This window comes from Mirounga leonina, unplaced genomic scaffold (genome assembly GCF_011800145.1).
Source record: "Mirounga leonina isolate KUSES-001 unplaced genomic scaffold, KU_Mleo_1.0 Mir_180, whole genome shotgun sequence".
In the NCBI taxonomy this organism is placed as follows: domain Eukaryota; kingdom Metazoa; phylum Chordata; class Mammalia; order Carnivora; family Phocidae; genus Mirounga; species Mirounga leonina.
This window is the reverse complement of record NW_023270469.1, coordinates 16,070,311-16,091,319: the sequence shown is the minus strand read 5'-3', so window position 1 is coordinate 16,091,319 and position 21,009 is coordinate 16,070,311. Positions and strand designations below refer to the sequence as shown.

Genomic DNA, 21,009 nt, shown 5'->3' with positions numbered 1-21,009 from the left:
ATTTTCCCTTTTTCTGGTCTCCCAGTTAGTATTTTAAAGATCTTGGTAGGCTATATTGTAGCTTATGTTGTCTTTAATTAGAAATCTGCTGTTCTATTTATCTTTATTCCTCTGCACATAACATGTCTCTATTTTCCCCCTGTGGTTGTTTTTCATATTTTTTCTTTATCACTGATTTTAAGCTTTTTGATTATGATGTGCCTTAGTTTTCTTCATGTTTTTTGTGCTTGGGGTTCATGGAGATTCTTGGATTTTTTGTCCCTATGAGTTTGTTTGGGTAGATGTAGGGATGAGGGAGGGCCTTGCATCTAAAAGAAGGTGCTGGGGCTTTTGGCGGTGAAGCTTAGTCTGTGCTGTCAATTCAAGATCCATGGGGGCAGCATGAACTTGATCCTGGAGTTGTGGAACTGCTTGACCACTGACTGGCCATGATCTTTTCCATGTTTATGATCTGGATTGGATGGGCCTGGGTGCTGTACTGGGCCCCCATGTCATGATAGCCCTGGGTGACAGTGCTCACAGTGGTCAGGTCCCTGTATACCAAGTATATATGGATGCCACTGTAGGAGTTGTAGCACAGTTAGCTGCCAAAGTTCTTTACCTGCAGTGGAGATTTCTTAAATACCTGCCCAGGGTAGACCATTTTTTCTGAAAACTTCTTCAGCTGAGACAGAAAGTACCAGAAGCAGGACTTGGCAATGACATGATGAGGTATAAAGATTGGCATGTGGTAAAGTGGAGTGAGTAGCATTTGGGAGTGAGTAGGAAGTACTCCATCATCTTATATTCTTGCAGTGTGCCTGAGGCCTTTATGGTGCTCTCTCTCTGCTTGCTGCCACCCACAAAAACAGCTTATGGCTTTCAACAAACTTGGACAGTTTTCAGCCATTATTTCTTCAAATATATATTGCCCTCCCATTCTTTCAGAATACATTATATTTGGCCATATGAGTTTGCCCCATGGTTCACTGATGCTTTGTTAGTTCTTTTTTCCTGTCTTTATTTCTGTCTGTGTTTCATTTTGGATAGCTCCTATTGCTGTCTTGTAGTTTACTAATCTTTTTTTCTGCTTTGTCTAGTCTCCTGGTAATTCCATACAGTATATTTTTCACCTCACACATTGTAGTTTTCATCTTTAGATGTTCATTTGTCTTTTTATTTATTTATTTTTAGAAAAGATTTATTATTTTAGAGATAAAGAGTATGCATGTGGGGGGAGGGGGAGAGGGAGAGGAAGAGAGAGGATCTCAAGCAGACTCCCCACTGAGTGCCAAGCCTAATGTGGGGCTCAGTCTCAGGATGCTGAGATCATGCCCTGAACTGAAATCAAGAGCCAGCTGAGCCAACCCAGGTGCCCCCAATTGTGTCTTTTAAAAATATCTTCCATGTCTCCATTTAGCATGTTTAATCTTTATCATTTTTCCTTTATGATTCTGTCAGTTTTTTTATGTTTTGAAGGCATATTGTTAGGAGCATACAATTAATTAGCACAATTAATATGTGTGTGTGCATGTGTGCATACATGCACTGTGTGTGTATATATATGAAGTTATATACATATATAAAATATATATAAATATTTTTCTGTATCTAAATATTTCATGTAAATACTTATATTTAATATATATTTATATTCCTGTATATAAACATATACATATTCTTTTCATATATATAAAATATATAAATCCTATATTTTTATACATAAATCTGATGATTTTTCCATTTAAGTCTTTTTGCTTTATTTTCTACTTTGATACTAAAGTTAATAAAAATCACTAAAATTACTACACCACCAGTTCTCTTCTAGTTAGTACATGTGTAACAAATCTGTTCCTACATTTTTATTTTCAGTCTTTCAAGGCTCTTATTTTTTTATGTGTATCTCTTGTAAGCACCTTAGAACTGAATTTTATTTTGTTTCTTGCCTTCTCTGAATTAGAAATTTTAATCTATTTACAGAGTTTACTCCTAATCATCACAAGAATTCAAGGAGTTATATAATAGCTAACATGGGAGGAAGCACAGATGTTTAAGAACACTCTTACAAAGGTCTTGGTCATGGGCCCCAATTTTGATGGTTTTTCTGACTTCCTTTCTCAAGTAGAGGCTGGAATTTCAGCAGCTTCTATGAAATCATCTTTCTTCCTGCATTTGCGCTGAAGATGCTGATAGAGAAAAATGAGCTTACTTTCCTAAAGTGGAAGATTATACTCAAGGTACTCTTCTGGTCTCTTGTCTCACAGAGGAACTGGCTTCTTAAAGCATTTATGCATGGTATTATTTTGTATTCTGCTTGAAAGTTAATTTTAAATAATGTCAATCTTTAAAAAAAACCCCACTTTTTAGTGTTTAGATTTTCTAATTGTCTCCATATTATTTAGTTTATGAAGTTGCTTCTTTTCAGATGGTCATGAGTTTACTTGATCAGTGTTAGGGTGATTTTTTTTTTTTATTCCAACGGACCATACACTGTTCAGGGTCATTTATGATGAATACAAGGTAACATGCCTATTACATAAAAATAAAATAATTGTTTTTGTAAAATGAATTGGGAGATGTGGCATAATTAGACAGTGGGCATTTGTATTCTCCTATTATCGCTTTAGAGCTGCAAAAAAATGGAAGTAATTTATTTCATCTTGGTAATGCTCCTTCTTTCTGGTCCAACAATTTATCAGAAATGTTAATCCAGGAAGCAGTAAGTGGGGGTGGGGGGAGAAGAGGAGAGAGGGAATTTAAAATTAGCCTGGAAATATTGCACAACTCATTAAAAATGTAATCATGCGTAAAATGAGATCAATGAAAATTTATCTAAAAGTGCAAGGAAAAGGCATTTTCTAGTATGATACTGGATTTAATAGACTGGATTTTAATTTAGTCAGTTTGCTACAAAAAAATCCCTCCAGGCTAAATAAAACAGTTTTCCCTCCCAGTTATTGTACAGACAGCGAATTTTCAGACCCCTTCCTTCTGATATTCAATCTTATCTCTTGCTGGATATGGGTTTCAGTATATTGCAGAATTTGTTTTCTTTACATTTTCCATTACTGCTTTCATTTGCATGATAAATGATTAGAAGTAGAAACAAGGAAAAAAACCCATGCAGAACATTTCTTTATTAATTTTGTTTAAATTAGAGTATCGTTCTTATTCACTGCCCTATTTAACAACCAGTGTATCTGAGAGTTATTATAATATTTTGTTGTACAGTTAGAGAAATGGGGTACATACTTTTTACTTTATTATGTAACATTTTCCTTTGTTCTTATGTTTGTAGTTTACATTTTGGTTCCTATCTTGCGCTGTTAATGATAATGATGAATTTTGTCTTAAAAGAAACCCTTGTATTTAAGGTGAGCCTGGGATTCAGACTTTAAAATATATTGACATTGATGAACTTAAGGGTTTGAAGATTTATTCTGCAGATGATATCCTCATGATTCTTAATAAATAGAGCTTGTAAAATTGGACTTTATTTAAGGCTTCTGCCCCTTCCATCTTAGCTGTTTTTCTAGCCTGGTAATTTAGAAATCTGATATGATATCACTAACTAAACACATCAGTGAAAATCATCTAATGCCTTACTTTCCCCCAGATTCTGTATGGTTAAAAAAACAACAACTATATTTATCAATAAAAATTTGCCTGGACAAAACTTGCCTGAACAAAAATTATGTAAGCTAAATAAATGGTGCCTGCAAAATTTGTCTATGAGAAGAATCTTATGTGATCATTTTAGGATAATTTACATAGATAACCTTTCTTTCTCTACTATACAAATTTTTATATAAATACTCTCTTGTTGTAAAAAAAAAATTAAATAGTTAATTGAGTGTTCCCTTGATCATTCCTCTTATCTACTCTCCTCCCTAATAGTAACACACTGGCCAGCAGCTATATTTCCTGACATTTTTCTCTGTAAAATAGGTATGTATCTGTAGAAATATATTAGTTTTAATTTTTATGAGATTATTATTATTTTTTTTAAAGATTTTATTTATTTATTTGAGAGAGAGAGAATGAGAGACAGAGAGCAGGAGAGGGAGGAGGGTCAGAGGGAGAAGCAGACTCCCCGCTGAGCAGGGAGCCTGATGTGGGACTCGATCCCGGGACTCCAGGATCATGACCTGAGCCGAAGGCAGTCGCTTAACCAACTGAGCCACCCAGGCGCCCCTTTGTGAGATTATTCTAACATAAAAGGTACATTACCATTATAACTTTTGTCTGCATATAAAAAATTTTACTTAATATTGCATCTTGAAAAATTTTCTGTTTCTGTACTTACAACTCTATTTATTCTGTTGAACTATTGCATAATATTCCATACCATGGAGCTAGAAAGATCTGGAAAGAACTAAGTGTCCCTCAGTAGGGGAATGTTAACTATGACAAACTATGGTGCAATAAAAACCTTTGTGCATATCTCTCTGCACAGTGGAAATGTTTCTTTGGGGAAGATAACAAGAAATAGAGCAAGGCTGATGAGTGCATTTCAGTTTTTCTGAATACTGTCTTACTTGAATCCTATAGGTTTTACAGTGGTCTTGTCATTCATTTTTTAAAAAGATTTTATTTATTTATTTATTTGAGAGAGAGAGCAAGAGAGAGAGTGAGAGGACATAAGCAAGGGGAGCTGCAGAGGGAGGGGGAGAAGCAGGCCCCATGCTGAGCAGGGAGCCCAACGCAGAGCTCAATCCCAGGACCCTGGGATCATGACCTGAGCCGAAGGCAGACGCTTAACCAGCTGAGCCACCCAGGTGCCGCTCGTCATTCATTTTTAAATAGTTTATAGGTTCTATCTTGATTTTTCCCTTAAACAAGGGGATTTTATAGTTTCTAAGTCCATAGATTTTTTTTTTTTTGGCTCTTGTTTTGATGATGAATCTAATTTTATTTCATTAGATCCAATCAGTGTGATTTCTGCTTTACAGGAGTTGATGAGATTTTTTTCTTCATTACCTAACATGTGATCAATTTTCTTTTGTGAGTGTCCCTGACTTTTTGAGAAGAATGTTCTTTAATGTATTCAATGTTCTATTTTATATCTATTAGATCAAACTTGTTAGATTATTCAAATATTCTGTATTCTTAATTTTTGTTTATCTATTTTTTCTGCTGGTTCTGGATAGCTGTGTTAGTTCATATGTTCTATTTTCTTGGCAAATACCTCTTTTTGTTTTTTTTAGTGCATTTGGCTAAAATTCTTTTTTTTGGTCTGATACTAAGAATTACTTAGTGTGTCTTTTCTTATACTCTTATCTTTACTATTTCTGTGTTGTCTTTTTTTTTTTTTTTTTTTTGAGAATGTCTTTTCATAAGGAAATTCTTTCTTTTTTTTATCAACATATAATGTATTATTTGTTTCAGGGATACAGGTCTGTGATTCATCAGTCTTACACAATTCACAGTGCTCAGCATAGTAAATACCCTCCCCAATGTCCATCACCCAGCCCCCCATCCCTCCCCACCTCCACTCCAGCAACCCTCAGTTTGTTTCCTGAGATTAAGAGTCTCTTATGGTTTGTCTCCCTCTCTGGTTTCCTCTTGTTTAATTTTTCCCTCCCCTCCCCTATGATCCTCTGCCTTGTTTCTCAAATTCCACGTATCATATGATACTTGTCTTTCTCTGATTGACTTATTTCACTTAGCATAATACCCTCTAGTTCCATCCATGTCGTTGTTGCAAATGGCAAGGTTTTGTTTTTTTGATGGCTGCATAATATTGCATTATATATATATATCACATCTTCTTTATCCATTCATCTGTTGATGGACATCTAGGCTCTTAACATAGTTTGGCTATTGTGGACATTGCTGCTATAAACATTGGGGTGCACGTGCCCCTTCGGATCACTACATTTGTATCTTTGGGGTAAATACCCAGTAGTGCAATTGCTGGGTCATAGGGTAGCTCTATTTTCAACTTTTTGAAGAACCTCCATACTGTTTTCCAGAGTAGCTGCACCAGCTTGTGTTCCCACCAAAAGTGTAGGAGGATTCCCCTTTCGCCACATCCTCGCCACCATCTGTCGTTTCCTGACTTGTTAATTTTAGCCATTTCTGACTGGTGTGAGGTGGTATCTCATTGAGGTGTTGATTTGTATTTCTATGATGCTGAGTGATGTTGAGCACTTTTTCATGTGTCTGTTGGACATTTGGATATCTTTTTTGCAGAAATGTCTGTTCATGTCTTCTGCCCATTTCTTGATTGGATTCTTTGTTCTTTGGGTGTTGAGTTTGATGAGTTCTTTATAGATTTTGGTTACTAGCCCTTTATCTGATATGTCATTTGCAAACATCTTCTCCCATTCTGTCAGTTGTCTTTTGGTTTTGTTGACTGTTTCCTTTGCTGTGCAAAAGCTTTTTATCTTGATGAAGTCCCAATAGTTCATTTTTGCCCTTGCTTCCCTTGCCTTTGGCAATGTGTCTAGGAAGAAGTTGCTGTGGCCGAGGTTGAAGAGGTTTCTGCCTGTGTTCTCCTCAAGGATTTTGATGGATTCCTGTCTCACGTTGAGGTCTTTCATCCATTTTGAGTCTATTTTTGTGTGTGATGTGAGGCAGTGGTCCAGTTTCATTCTTCTGCATGTGGCTGTCCAATTTTCCCAACACCATTTGTTGAAGAGACTGTCTTTTTTTCCATTGGATACTCTTTCCTGCTTTGTTGAAGATTAGTTGACCATAGAGTTGAGGGTCCATTTCTGGGCTCTCTATTCTGTTCCATTGATCTATGTGTCTGTTTTTGTGCCAGTACCATGCTGTCTTGATGATGACAGCTTTGTAATAGAGCTTGAAGTCTGGAATTGTGATGCCACCAGCTTTGCTTTTCTTTTTCAACATTCCTCATTCGGGGTCTTTTCTGGTTCCATACAAATTTAGGATTATTTGTTCCATTTCTTTGAAAAAAGTTGATCATATTTTGATAGGGGTTGTATTAAATGTATAGATTGCTCTAGGTAGCATAGACATTTTCACAATATTTGTTCTTCCAATCCATGAGCATGGAACCTTTTTCCATTTCTTTGTGTCTTTCTCAATTTCTTTCATGAGTATTGTATAATTTTCTGAGTACAGATCCTTTGCCTCTTTGGTTAGATTTGTTCCTAGGTATCTTATGGTTTTGGGTGCAATTATAAATGGGATCAACTCCTTAATTTCTCTTTCTATTGTCTCATTGTTGGTGTATAGGAATGCAAACGATTTCTGTGCATTGAGTTTATATCCTGCCACTTTACTGAATTCCTGTATGAGTTCTAGAAGTTTTGGGGTGGAGTCTTTTGGGTTTTCCACATAAAGTATCATATCATCTGCAAAGAGTGAGAGTTTGACTTCTTCTTTGCCAATTTGGATGCCTTTTATTTCTTTTTGTTGTCTGATTGCTGAGGCGAGGACTTCTCTACTCTGTTGAACAGCAGTGGTGATAGCGGATATCCATGCCGTGTTCCTGACCTTAGGGGGAAGGCTCTCAGTTTTTCCCCATTGAGAATCATATTCGCTGTGGGTTTTTCATAGGTGGCTTTTATGATATTGAGGTATGTCCCCTCTATCCCTATACTCTGAAGAGTTTTGATCAAGAAAGATGCTGTACTTTGTCAAATGCTTTTTCTGCATCTATTGAGAGGATCATATGGTTCTTGTTCTTTTATTGTGTTGTATCACATTGATTGATTTGTGGATGTTGAACCAGCCTTGCAGCCCAGGAATAAATCTGACTTGGTCGTGGTGAATAATCCTTTTAATGTACTGTTGGAGCCTATTGGCTAGTATTATGGTGAGAATTTTTATATCCATGTTCATCAGGGATGTTGGTCTCTAGTTCTCCTTTTTGATGGGGTCGTGGTCTTTGTCTGGTTTTGGGATCTAGGTAATGCTGGCCTCATAAAATGAGTTTGGAAGTTTTTCTTCCATTTCTATTTTTTGAAACAGTTTCAGAAGAATAGGTATTAATTCTTCTTTAAATGTTTGGTAAAATTTCCCTGGGAAGCCATCTGGTCCTGGGCTCTTGTTTGTTGGGAGATTTTTGATTACTGCTTCAATTTCCTTAGTGGTTATGGGTCTGTTCAGGTTTTCTATTTCTTCCTGGTTCAGTTTTGGTAGTTTATACATATCTAGGAATGCATCCATTTCTTCCAGATTATCTAATTTGCTGGCATAGAGTTGCTCATAATATGTTCTTATAATTGTTTGTATTTCTTTGGTGTTGGTTGTGATCTCTCCTCTTTCATTCATGATTTTATTTATTTGGGTCATTTCTCTTTTCTTTTTGATAAGTCTGGCCAGGGGTTTATCAATCTTATTAATTCTTTCAAAGAACCAGCGCCTAGTTTCATTGATCTGTTCTACTGTTCTTTTGGTTTCTTTTTCATTGATTTTTGCTCTGATCTCTATTATTTCTCTTCTGCTGCTGGGTTTAGGCTTTATTTGCTGTTCTCTCTCCAGCTCCTTTAGGTGTAGGGTTAGGTTGTGTATTTGAGACCTTTCTTGTTTCTTGAGAAAGGCTTGTATTGCTATATACTTTCCTCTTAGGACCTCCTTTGCTGCAACTCAAAGGTTCTGGAATATTGTGTTTTCATGAGTTTTTAAAATTCTTTAATTTCCTAGTTGACCCATTCATTCTTTAGTAGGATGCTCTTTAGCCTCCATGTATTTGCATTATTTCCAACTTTCCTCATACACTACAACTTTTCCAGTATACACTAGATTTAGGGTATATTTTGGTCTGTTAAAAGAAACTGTGTCCCAAAATTTTAAAGAAAGAAAACATATATATATATATATATATATATATATAAATTTTAAATACAATGAAGAGATAGAATATGATTGTAATAATGAAAAATTTAAAAAGACTTTAAAGAAGGAATTGATAAGATGTTTGTTGAAAAAGGAAAGAAGAAAAATCCAACTTAAAAAATAGAAAAAGAAAAAATAAAGAAAATTTAAAAAATTAATTTTGAAAGACTAAAGCATCATGGGGAAATAGCCATGAATTCTATGTGCTGTATTCCCGTAGCTCTGGGGTTTTGCCATTCTCATTGATTGGTAAACTTGTCTTGGCAGGATGTTCTTGCTGATCTTCTGGGGGAGGGGCCTATTGCGGTGATTCTCAAATGTCTTTGCCTGAGGCAGAATTGCCCTGCCCTTGCCAGGGGCCAGGATTCACTTCTCCACATGTCCTACCTTACAGAAAGTGGTCTCTTTTCTCTGTGTTGTCTTTTTTTTTAGATTTGCTTTTTAAATGTAGCATATGGAATTTTTATTGTAATATGAAAGTTTCTATTTTTTTTTAAATTTGTAATTTAATTTCAGTTAGCTAACATACAGTGTTACATCAGGTTCAGGTGTACAATATAATGATTCAACACTTCCATACATCACCCAGTGCTCATTATGGCAAGTGCACTGCTTAATCTCCATCACCTATCTACCCCATCCTCTTATCTTCCTCCCCTCTGGTAACCATATGTTTGTTTTCTATAATTAGGAGTCTGTTCCTTGATTTGTCTTTCTCTCTCTCTTAGATTTTTCCCTTTGCTTGTTTGTTTTGTTTCTTAAATTCCACATATGAGTGTAATCATATGGTCTTTGTCTTTCTGTGACTGACTTATTTTGCTCAGCATTATACTTTCCAGCTCCATCCATGTCATTGCAAATGGCAAGATTTTGTTCTTATGGCTAATATTCCATTGTACATATATACTATATCTTCTTTATACATTCATCAATCGATGGACACTTGGGCTGCTTCTATATCTTGGCTATTGGAAATTAGGCTGTTATAACCATAGGGGTGCATGTATCCCTTTGAATTAGTGTTCTTGTATTCTTTGGGTAAATACCCTGTAGTGGAATTGCTGATCATGGGTTAGTTCTATCTTTAACTTTTTGAGGAAATTTCATACTGTTTTCCAGGGGGACTGTACCAGTTTGCATTCCTACCAACAGTGCATGAGTCTCCCTCTTCTCTGTATACTTGCTAACACCTGTTGTTTATTGTGTTGTTGATTTTAGCCATTGTGACTGATGTGCAGTGGTATCTCATTATGGTTTTGATTTGCATTTCCCTGATGATAAGTGATGATGAGCATATTTTCCTGTCTTTGTTGGCCATCTGTATGTCTTCTTTGGAGAAATGTTCATGTCTTCTGGCTATTTTTAATTGGATAATTTGTTTTTTGGGTGTTGTGTAAGTTCTTTATATATTTTGGATACTAACCCTTTGTTGGACTTGTCATTTGCAATATTTTCTCCCATTCCATTAATTGCCTTTTTGTTTTGGTTGTTTCCTTCACTGTGCAGAAGCTTTTTATTTTGATATAGTCCCATAGTTTATTTTTGCTTTTGTTTTCCTTGCCTCAGGAGACATATATAGAAACAAGTTTCTACAGCCAATGTCAAAGAAGTTACTGCCTGTGTTCTCTTCAAAATTTCTATTGTTAGTAGATGATTCTTCACCTAATTATACTTACCAACGTGTTTGAACTTACCATATTTATGTTTTCTATTATACTATGCCTTTTTTGTTTGTTTCTTTCCTCCTTTTTGCCTATTTTTGGTTGATTGGATTATTTATTTATTTATTATATTTGAGACAGAGAGATACAGAGAGAGAGAGAGCATGAGCAGGGGGAGAGGCTGAAGCAGGCTCCCTGCTGAGCCAGGATCCCGATTCGGGGCTCGATCCCAGGAACCCGGGATCATGACCTGAGCCAAAGGCAGACGCTTAACCATCTGAGCCAGCCAGGTCCCCTGATTGGATTATTTTATTCTATTTTCCCCACCACTGATGGTTTGTAAATTATACCTCCCATTTATTTTCTTTTATTAGTTACATTTGTAATTTTAATATATATACTGATTGTATGTCTTTCCACCATCAGGTAAACTCCCTCTATCCTGTCCCTAAATGAGGTGAAATCTTGATGTATTTTTACTTCCATCTCTTTCCATCTTCTCTGGCACTTCTCAAATCCTGAGTTCCAAGTTGTTAAAGTTTTTTGTTTAAAATCAATATTTATTTGCATTTAGTTAGTTTTGCTGGTGTCTTTGCTCACCCTTGCTTTATATATCCAGTCTCTCCATCTCTCTCTCTCTCTCTCTTTTTTTTTTTTGAATACATTCTTGAGAAATTCTTGTTAGAGAAAGTTTGTATATGGTAAACTGGAACCTTATATACCTGAGAATGTCTTTATTTTAAAAAATAATTAGACCTGTAGAATTTTAAGTTCAAATCCTTTTCTCTTAGAACATTAGTGATATTGCTCCATCAGAAATTTGAAATCAATTTGATTCTTATTTCCTTTTAGGCCATATGTCCATGTTTTTTTTATTTTTTCTTCTTTAGAATACTTCAGAAACTTTTCTTTTTATTGGTAATATGTTTACCTGATTCACAAAAAAAAATCGTAAAAAGTTGCAGTCAGAATTCTTGCTTCTATCTCTGTTCCCTCCTGTCTCTTGTCCTTTCTATAGATAACAATATCTGTTAGGTTCCTGGTTATCTTTCTTGTATATCTTTATTCAGAGGAAAGCAAAGGCAAATGTGTATTTATGTTTCCCCTTCCTTGTGATAGAAAAAGTACTGTACTACATAATTTGCCTTGCATCTTGCTTTTTTTCAAGATCTTGCTATATCACTAAGTTGAGATAGTCAACAAACTTTCATTCAGTGGTGTGGATGTATCCATAGTTTCTTCAACCAATACCCTGTTAATGGACAGTTGGATCACTTCCATTTTTTTGCTATTACAAATAATGCTATAATGAATCATCTTCTGTCTTTGCCATTTTTTTGGTTTCTGAATATGAATTTTATAAATTTAATTTAAAATTCCATTATACTTAACATATACTGTTATATTATTTCAGGTGTACAATATAGAAGATATGGTGTACACACTCACACACACACACCACACACACACACACAGGAATATTATTCAGCCATAGAAAAGAATATAATCTTGTCATTTGCAACAACATGGATGGAGCTAGAGAGGATAATGCTAAGCAAAATACATATGCCCTTTTATATGTGTACAGATGTATCTGTTATTTTTTTTATTATGTTATGTTAATCACCATACATTACATCACCATGCACCATACATTACATCGTTAGTTTTTGATGTAGTGTTCCATGATTCATTGTTTGCATATAACACCCAGTGCTCCATGAAGAACGTGCCCTCTCTAATACCCATCACCAGGCTAACCCATCCCCCACCCCCCTCCCCTCTAGAACCCTGTTTGTTTTTCATAGTCCATAGTCTCTCATGTCATCTCCCCCTCCGATTTCCCCCCCTTCATTTTTTCCTTCCTGCTATCTTCTTCTTTTTTAAACATATAATGTATTATTTGTTTCAGAGGTACAGGTCTGTGATTCAACAGTCTTACACAATTCACAGCACTCACCATAGCGCATACCCTCCCCAATGTCTATCACCCAGCCACCCCATCCCTCCCACCCCCCACCACTCCAGCAACCTTCAGTTTGTTTCCTGAGATTAAGAATTCCTCATATCAATGAGGTCATATGATACATGTCTTTCTCTGATTGACTTTGTGTACAGATGTATCTGTAAGATAGATTCCCAAAAGTAGGATTGCTGGGTCAAGGGGTAAATGCATCTGCATTTTTGGTAAAGATAGCTGGATTCCTCTCCATGAGGGTTATACCATTTCACTTTCCCATTAACATTGCACCCCTGAGCCTGTTTCAACTCCAGCATTAAGAGTTGTCAAAACTAATTTTTGTCAATGTGATAGGTAATAAATGATATCTTATTGTAGTTTTGATTACCTTATTATGAGCAGGTTGAGACTTTTTTTTTTATAAGCTTAATGGCTATTTGTATTTTGTTGTTGTTATCTGTTTGCTTGTTTGTTTTTACTGAGTACTGTGTGTGTCCTTTGTCCATTTTTATTTTGGGTTGTTCATCATTTCTTCTTGAATTCCAGGTAATTGTTATAATCTTTATAAAAATAATCTTTATAAATTATAAAGGGAGATCAGTTTTTGTAATATAAATTTTAATTTTCCCCCTTCCAGATTAGTCACTGGAGTTTTAATTTTGCTTATAGTGGTTTTTGTTGTTGTTTGGTGGTTTTTCGGGCATGTATAAGGTTTAGATTTTTATTCAGTCAAATTTACCAATCTTATATTGCCTTTGGATTTTGCGGTCTAACTTCTACAGGACTTCCCCACTCCATTTTTAATGTATTTCATTTTTTACCTTTAAAGCTTTAATCCTTTTGGAGTTTTTGTGTACAGTGTAAAGTAGGGAACCAACTTTATCTTTTCCCAGACTGCTACTCAGCCATCCTGACATTTATTAAAATGTCCTTCTTCATCTCAGTAATTTGAAATGTCATCTTTATAATATAATAATATAATATAATATAATAATCTCCTATATACATTTTGGTCTGTTTATGAACACCTGATTTTGTTCACTGGCCTGTCTCTTCAGTCACCAATTATACACTTTTAATTAGTGTGTTTTGATAGCTAGTAGGTCTATTCTCACATAATTTCTCTTTTCCAGAGTTTGCCTGGCTCTTTTTTTTTTTTTAAAGATTTTATTTATTTATTTGAGAGAGAGAGAATGAGAGAGAGCACATGAGAGTGGGGAGGGTCAGAGGGAGAAGCAGACTCCCTGCCGAGCAGGGAGCCCAATACGGGACTCGATCCCGGGACTCCAGGATCATGACCTGAGCTGAAGGCAGTCACTTAACCAACTGAGCCACCCAGGCGCCCCTTTCCTGGCTCTTTTAAAATTTTTTTATTTTTTATTTTATTTTATTTATTTTTTTTAAAGATTTTTTATTTATTTATTTGACAGAGAGAGACACAGCGAGAGAGGGAACACAAGCAGGGGGGGTGGGAGAGGGAGAAGCAGGCTTCCCGCAGAGCAGGGAGCCCGATGTGGGACTCGATCCCAGGACCCTGGGATCATGACCTGAGCCGAAGGCAGTCGCTCAACCAACTGAGCCACCCAGGCGCCCCTAAAATTTATTTTTCTATATGAATTTAGGGATCTATTTGTCTAGTTCTAGGGGAAAAAAACAAAACCCTGTTGGTATTTTAGTGGATTGCATTAAATTAACTAAGGGAGAATTGACTTTAAGTCTTACTTTTCAAGAATATAGCATCTCTTTTTCATACTACTTTTTATCCCTTGGTTGTAGTTCTCTTTTCCTCCTGTCATTTGGTTTTGTACATTTCTTATTAAGCTTGTTCCTAGCTGTGAATAGGTCTTCCCTCCATTGTATCTTTTAATTGTTGTTTTATTATATAGTGTATTGATTTCTTTTTAATTAATTCTACATCCTGTCACCTCACTGAATTATCTTATATTTTGTTGTGGTATTTTAGTAGATTAATTGAGTTTACAGATACAAAATCATATCTCAAAATAGAGATAGCTTTGCCTCTTTTCAGTTTTATGCCTCTAATTTCTCTCTCTAGTCTAATTGGTCTAAGATAGTGTTAAATATGGTGATGACTCTGAGCTGCTTTGTGCTCAATTTTAGCACGAATACTCCCTGTGTTTCTACATTATATCAGAAGTGTGACCTCTGGGCTGATTTTATGTGATGCACTCATCTACCCAGATCCCCCCATTTGTCCCAGAGGTCACCTGTGGGCAGTTATTATCCATAGGGCAAGCTTCCTGCCTGTCTCTGCTTGAGCACATTCTCTAGCTGTGGGAGGGTGTTCTTAGCCTTTGTGCAGACCAGACTGGGTATCCTGTGGAGCTATTGCTTCCAAAGACCCCTGTAACCAATGAGGTTTGGAAGTCATTGGATAAATACTCAAGCTTCTTCATATCTCTGGGGAACAGCCCAGAGGTGTGTTCCATATAGTCTTTAGAATACTATATTCCAGAAGGTTTAGGAAAAGGAGAGGATAGAGAGGAGAGCTATCATTGTTGCCTAGCGTCTGGCATATGATAGGCATTCTGCATATTCTCTGTGTGGAGAGGCTGATTAGACTTAAAGGAACACAAGGTACTAATCTTACCCAAATGGCCCTGGGTACCCAGGTGTGTTGAGTCTTGGAGGGTCTTCTCTAGAATAGTTGGTCTAAGGACAAATGGAGTGGAACTGCTAGAGCTGCCCTTAAATCAAGGCATCTTCTGTAGCCCATGTATAGGCAGTGCTCATATGGAAGCAGAACTTTCTCTGGAATTTTTTAGGATTTGTATCTTTTTAAAAAATGTTATTTATTTGAGAGAGAGAGAGTGCACTCATGAGTTGGGGGCGGGGCAGAGGGAGAAGCAAACTCCCTGCTGGGCAGGGAGCCCTATGTGGGGCTCGATTCCAGAACCCCAAGATCACGACCTGAGCTGAAGGCAGATGCAAAACTGACTGAGCCACCCAGGCACCCCTAGGATTTGTATCTTAACTTTGACATTATGAAAACTTGCCAGAATTGTGTGTGTGTGTGTGTGTGTGTTGTCTCCCCCACCCATCCCACTCTTAACGTTTTTCTTTTTTTTTTTTTAAGATTTTATTTATTTATTTGACAGAGAGAGTCACAGCGAGAGAGGGAACACAAGCAGGGGGAGTGGCAGAGGGAGAAGCAGGCTCCCCGCCAAGCAGGGAGCCCGACTTGGGGCTTGATCATGACCTGAGCAGAAGGCAGACGCTTAACGACTGAGCCACCCAGGCGCCCCTCTTTTCCGTTTTTCTTTCACTGCTGTTAGACTAGAGTTTCCAGATCTTTCTTTCAAATCTTCTTATTTCTTTCTTAATCTCTGAAGTTTTTATGCTGTGGTATGCTGTGTTTGGCTGTATTTTCCAATTGACTGTTTTAATTTTTAGCTTTATCCATTTTGACTTTAGATCACATAATGAGGATTTAATTTCAGTGGTTTTTTTTAACAGACTTTATTTTTGTAAGAGCAGTTTTTGGCTCACAGTAAAATTGAGGGAAAGGTACAGAAATTTCCCATATATCTCTGCCCCCAACATGTGCATAGCCTTTGCCAATATCAACATCTCCCACCAGAGAGGTACATATGTTACAAATGATGAACCTACAGTGACACATCCTACTCACTCAAAGTCCATAGTTTACCTTGAGTTTCACTCTTTGTATTATACATTTTATGGATTTGGACAAATGTATAATGACATATATCCATCATTATATTATTATAGTAATATGTATTATATAACATAATTTTATATAGTAAATTATATATATTAATTATAAATATATAATTATATTAATATATATATAATATGGAATATATTACAGTATAGTAATACGGTATCCAAAGTATTTTCACTGCCCTAAAACCTCTTGTACTCCTCTTCCCCTTACCTTCCAACCCTGACAACCACTGATTTTTTCACAGTCTCCATAGTTTTGCCTTTTCCAGAATGTCATATAAGTAGAATCATAGGGAAGGAAGGCAATCATTTCAGATGGCCTTCCTTCAGTTAGTATTATGCATTTCAATTTCTTTGATGTCTTATCATAGCTTTTTAGCTCATTTCTTTTTAGTGCTAAATAATATTGCATTGTTTGGATGTACCATAATTTATTTATCCATTTACCTACTGAAGGACATCATGGTTGCTTCCAAATTTTGGCAATTGTGCATAAAGGTGTTATAAACATCTGTGTACAGATGATTTTTATGTGGGTGTGTTTTCACCTCCTTTGGGTAAATACCAATGAGTGAGATTGCTGGGTTGTATGATAAGAGTATGTTTAGTTTTATAAGAATTTGCCAAATTGTCTTCCAAAGTGGCTATACCAATTTGTGTTCTTACCAGCAATAAATAAGAGTTCTTGTTGTTCTACATCCTCACCAGCATTTACTGTTGTCAGTGTTCTAGATTTTGGCCATTCCAACAGGTGTGTAGTGGTATTTCATTATTGTTTTAATTTACATTGGCATGGAATATGATGCAAAGATCTTTTCATATGCTTAATGCCATGTGTATATCTTTTTTTGGTGAGGTATCAAGGTCACTCATTTTTAATTGGATTGTTTTCCTGTTTTTGACTTTTAAGTTCTTCATTTATTTTGGATAATAGTCCTTTTTCAGATGTGTCCTTTTTTGAGATTTATTTATTTATTTTAGAGAGGACATGAGTGGGAGGGGCAGAGGGAGAGTTGGAGAGAGAGAGGGAAGAGCAGACTCCTGCTGAGCACGGAGCCCAATGTGGGGCTCAGTCGCATGACCCTGAGTTCATGACTTGAGCCATAATCAAGAGTCGGATGCTCAACCAACTGAGGTACCCAGGCACCCCTAGATGTGTCTTTTGTGAACTTTATTTTCCTAGTCTGTGGCTTATCTTCTCATTTTATTGATATATCTTTCTCAGAGCATGAGTTTTAAATTTTAATAATGTTTAGCTTATCCATTTTTTCTTTCATGGATTGTGCTTTTCATGTTGTATCTAAAAAGTTACTGCCATTCCCTAGGTTATCTAGATTTTCTCCTAGGTCATCTTCTAGGAGTTTTATAGTTTTGCATTGTACATTTAGGTCTGTGATCTATTTTGAGTTAATTGTTGTGAAAGATGTAAGGTCTGTGTCTAGGTTGATGTTTTTGCATGTAGATGTTCATTTGTTTCAGTACCATTTGTTGAAGAGACTATGTTTTCTCCATGATAATGCCTTTCCTGTTTTGCCAAAGATCAATTGACTGTATAAATGTAGATCTATTTCAAGGCTCTCTATTCTGTTCCATTGATCTGTTTGTCTCAGTGACAAATTTTTGTTTATTTTCTAATTTGTTTTTATTCATAGTTTCCTGCTCTTATTTTATGAGTGCAGTGTTCTGTCATATGTGTGTGTGTATGTATTTAATATTAAAGACTGATTTCTTCTGTTAATGTTTTCAAGTGTCATCCATGTTGTAGTATGTATCAAAACTTCATTCCTTTTTATTGCTGAATAGTATTCCATTGTATGGATATACCACATTTTGTTTATCCATTCATCAGTTGGACACTTGCCTATTATGAATAATATTGCTGTGAACATTTATAAGTTTTTGTGTTGACACATGTTTTCAATTTTCAGGGGTATGTACCTAGGAATGAAATTTCTGGGTTGTATGGTAACTCTAGGTTTAACATTTTGAGCAACTGTGAAAAAGGTTTATAGAGTGGCCACACAAGTTTACTATGTCACAGGAATATATGAAGATTTCAACTTCTTCATGTGTCAAATCTTCCTCTGTTTTGTGGTGTTGATTTTCCTAAAATGTTTCATGATTCTTTGTTTATGTTCCTTATATTGGACATTCTCTGGTTGTTGTTGTTACACAGTTAAGTTTTGGATATATTATAATTCAGCAACAGATAACTACAATACATATATACTTTTAAACTACAATTACCTAGAATGCTTAGAAAATGGACGTGGATCTTCCTAATTAACGCTGTGAATTGTGCAAGACTGTTGAATCACAGATCTGTACCTCTGAAACAAATAATACAATATATGTTAAAAAAAAAAAAGAAGAAGATAGCAGGAGGGGAAGAATGAAGGGGGGGAAATTGGAAGGGGAGACAAACCATGAGAGATGATGGACTCTGAAAAACAAACTGAGGGTTCTAGAGGGGAGGGGGGTGGGAGGATGGGTTAGCCTGGTGATGGGTATTAAAGAGGGCACGTTCTGCATGGAGCAGTGGGTGTTATACACAATGAATCATGGAACACTACATCAAAAACTAATGATGTAATATATGGTGATTAATATAACAATAAAAAATTTAAAAAAATAATCGGTGACAGGCTCTTTGAATCTTCCTAATATCAGTAAGAAAAGTTTTTTTTTTTCTCTTAATTGACAAAAAACCCAAAAAACAAAAACCCCAAAACAAAACCCAAACCCATTTTGCTTAATTTCTTATGGTGAAAATTCTTTAAAAAACATTTACAAAAATATATGAGTTTCTGTTTTTGCTTTGGAAAGTGTGTTTGTAACATAAAATAACATTGGATTCTTGGGGATTTCAGACATCTTAATATCAGATCCATGAGTATAGGTGGTTCTGTTTGGAGATTATTATTATTTTAGAAGTTACCTTGCTAAATGGACTATGTGATCTCCCAGCAGTTCCTTGAGCATGTTGAATCCTTTCCATGTTGGAGCATCTTCCATGCTGATCTCTTTGCCTCAGATGCTCCTGGCCACTTTACATGTTTTGATTCCAGGCTGCCTCATTTGATGAAGAACCAAATTCAGTGCTGAGAGTATGGAAGGAAGTTTTAGGCATCAGGGAGAGGTGCTGTTGAGAACCAGTCATAATGTTTGGACCTCAAACAGGCACTCTGGAGACAGGGTAGTGCTCTCAGTGTGGAACATGGTTGTGCAAAGGCAGAAGGATGGTCCAACTACCTGAACAAACTCAGGATTACTTAGGGGTGAAGGCTGTAGACTTCTGGAGTTTTACCTGGTCTGAGAATGATACCTGGCCCCAGGGGACTCAAGATTAGGGAAGCAAAATGAATTACAAATATGAGTGACTGTGGAGCTGGATCTAAGCTGTGAATCCTTAATGGGCCATAGCTGATATATTGGATTTGTGTTCCATGTGCATAAGATGGAGGTGATGCCCTTCTGGGCCTGCAAGGATAACAATGGCCACCAGAAAATAGAGAGATAGTGTAAATTTGTTCTTCCTTCAACAGTATTTAGACTGTTACTTAACAATGATATTAAAATCCTCCAATAATTGAGAATTCACTTTGTGAGATTAATGGTACCTCCTCTGAGTTTACATTGTCCTTGAAAATGTGTTCTTTAGTTAATTTATAGATAGTAGCTTTTAATGTACTTTATTTTTTAAAAATATTTTTATTAATCTCTACACCAAATGTAGGGCTCAAACTTGCAACCCTGACATCAAGAGTCACATGCTCCACTGACTGAGACAGCCAGGCGCCCTTTAATGTACTTTAAATAATAGAATTTGAGGATGTGTCTAGGTGGTGAGACTGGAATAAACCTTTTCTTGGTATTTCAAAGTTTGATCAAATGGTTACTAAAAAGTTGCAATAGATAGTAGTCAAAGAATGATGTGGTTTCTAAAGTACATGGGGACCACTGCTTTTAATTAATTTAAAAATATTAATTTAAAAATTTTAGTAGGTGATACATAAGGTAGTGTTTTAAAATATTTCCTAAAACTAAGTTGATTGACAAACTAATAAAATCTGGGCTTTGTTGAACTGTTTGGGCCCATTGAATTTGACAGTCATGCTATTTCAAACTTGGCTGTTCCCACAAATCACCTTTAATGATCCTTCTTGGTAACAGCTCTCCCTTGGCTATCCTCTTGGGCATCCTAATAACCTCATTTATATCTATTTTGAACCATCTTTCTCCAGTGGTCATTACTTCCAATTTTACCTCATAGCACAAATCTCAGGATTTCATCATTTCAATCTTGTCCCACAGCTTTTCCACTTTACTTTATGTAAGGTGGTACCAAGATGTGTCCTGGAAAATTGGTGTGCAAGTAAACAATTTCCTGCTCAGGAGTCCTACGTGTATTCCTATTCTACTACTACAGAAGTAGACACAGTAGCTCACCTTTGTTTCATGGAAGCTTGATTATATATATCTTTATGCTGACTACATTTCCTACTATGAGGTTTTCTGCGTGAATCTGTATGTTACTTTTATCTCCCAGATTATGCACTTCCTTTTAGGTCAGTAAACTCTGATCTTGTGGTAAGTTAATGTCACAAAACTTCAAATATTACTCTGTAAAAATAGTATATCTTAAATGGTGGCATTTCCTTCTGGTTACTACAGGAATATACAAGTGCAGTACATTAAAGAAATTTACATTATTTATACACCATGATAATGGTTGAACAAAATGGATTCCTCTGTTATGTAGATTGTTATTTTCTTTTCTGTCATGTTTTGTTCCAGTGGTTGTCTTTTAATGTCTCATTAGAGATATTCCACAACACATGCCTCTACTGGGCTAACCTCTTAGAATCTGAATACTTTGGGTCTGTAATA

General features: G+C 36.0%; 1 pseudogene; it reads right to left on the bottom strand.

Annotated features, from left to right (window-relative positions):
• Positions 1-308: 308 nt before the first annotated feature.
• On the bottom strand, positions 309-19,134 carry LOC118023418 (annotated as a pseudogene).
• Positions 19,135-21,009: the final 1,875 nt, after the last annotated feature.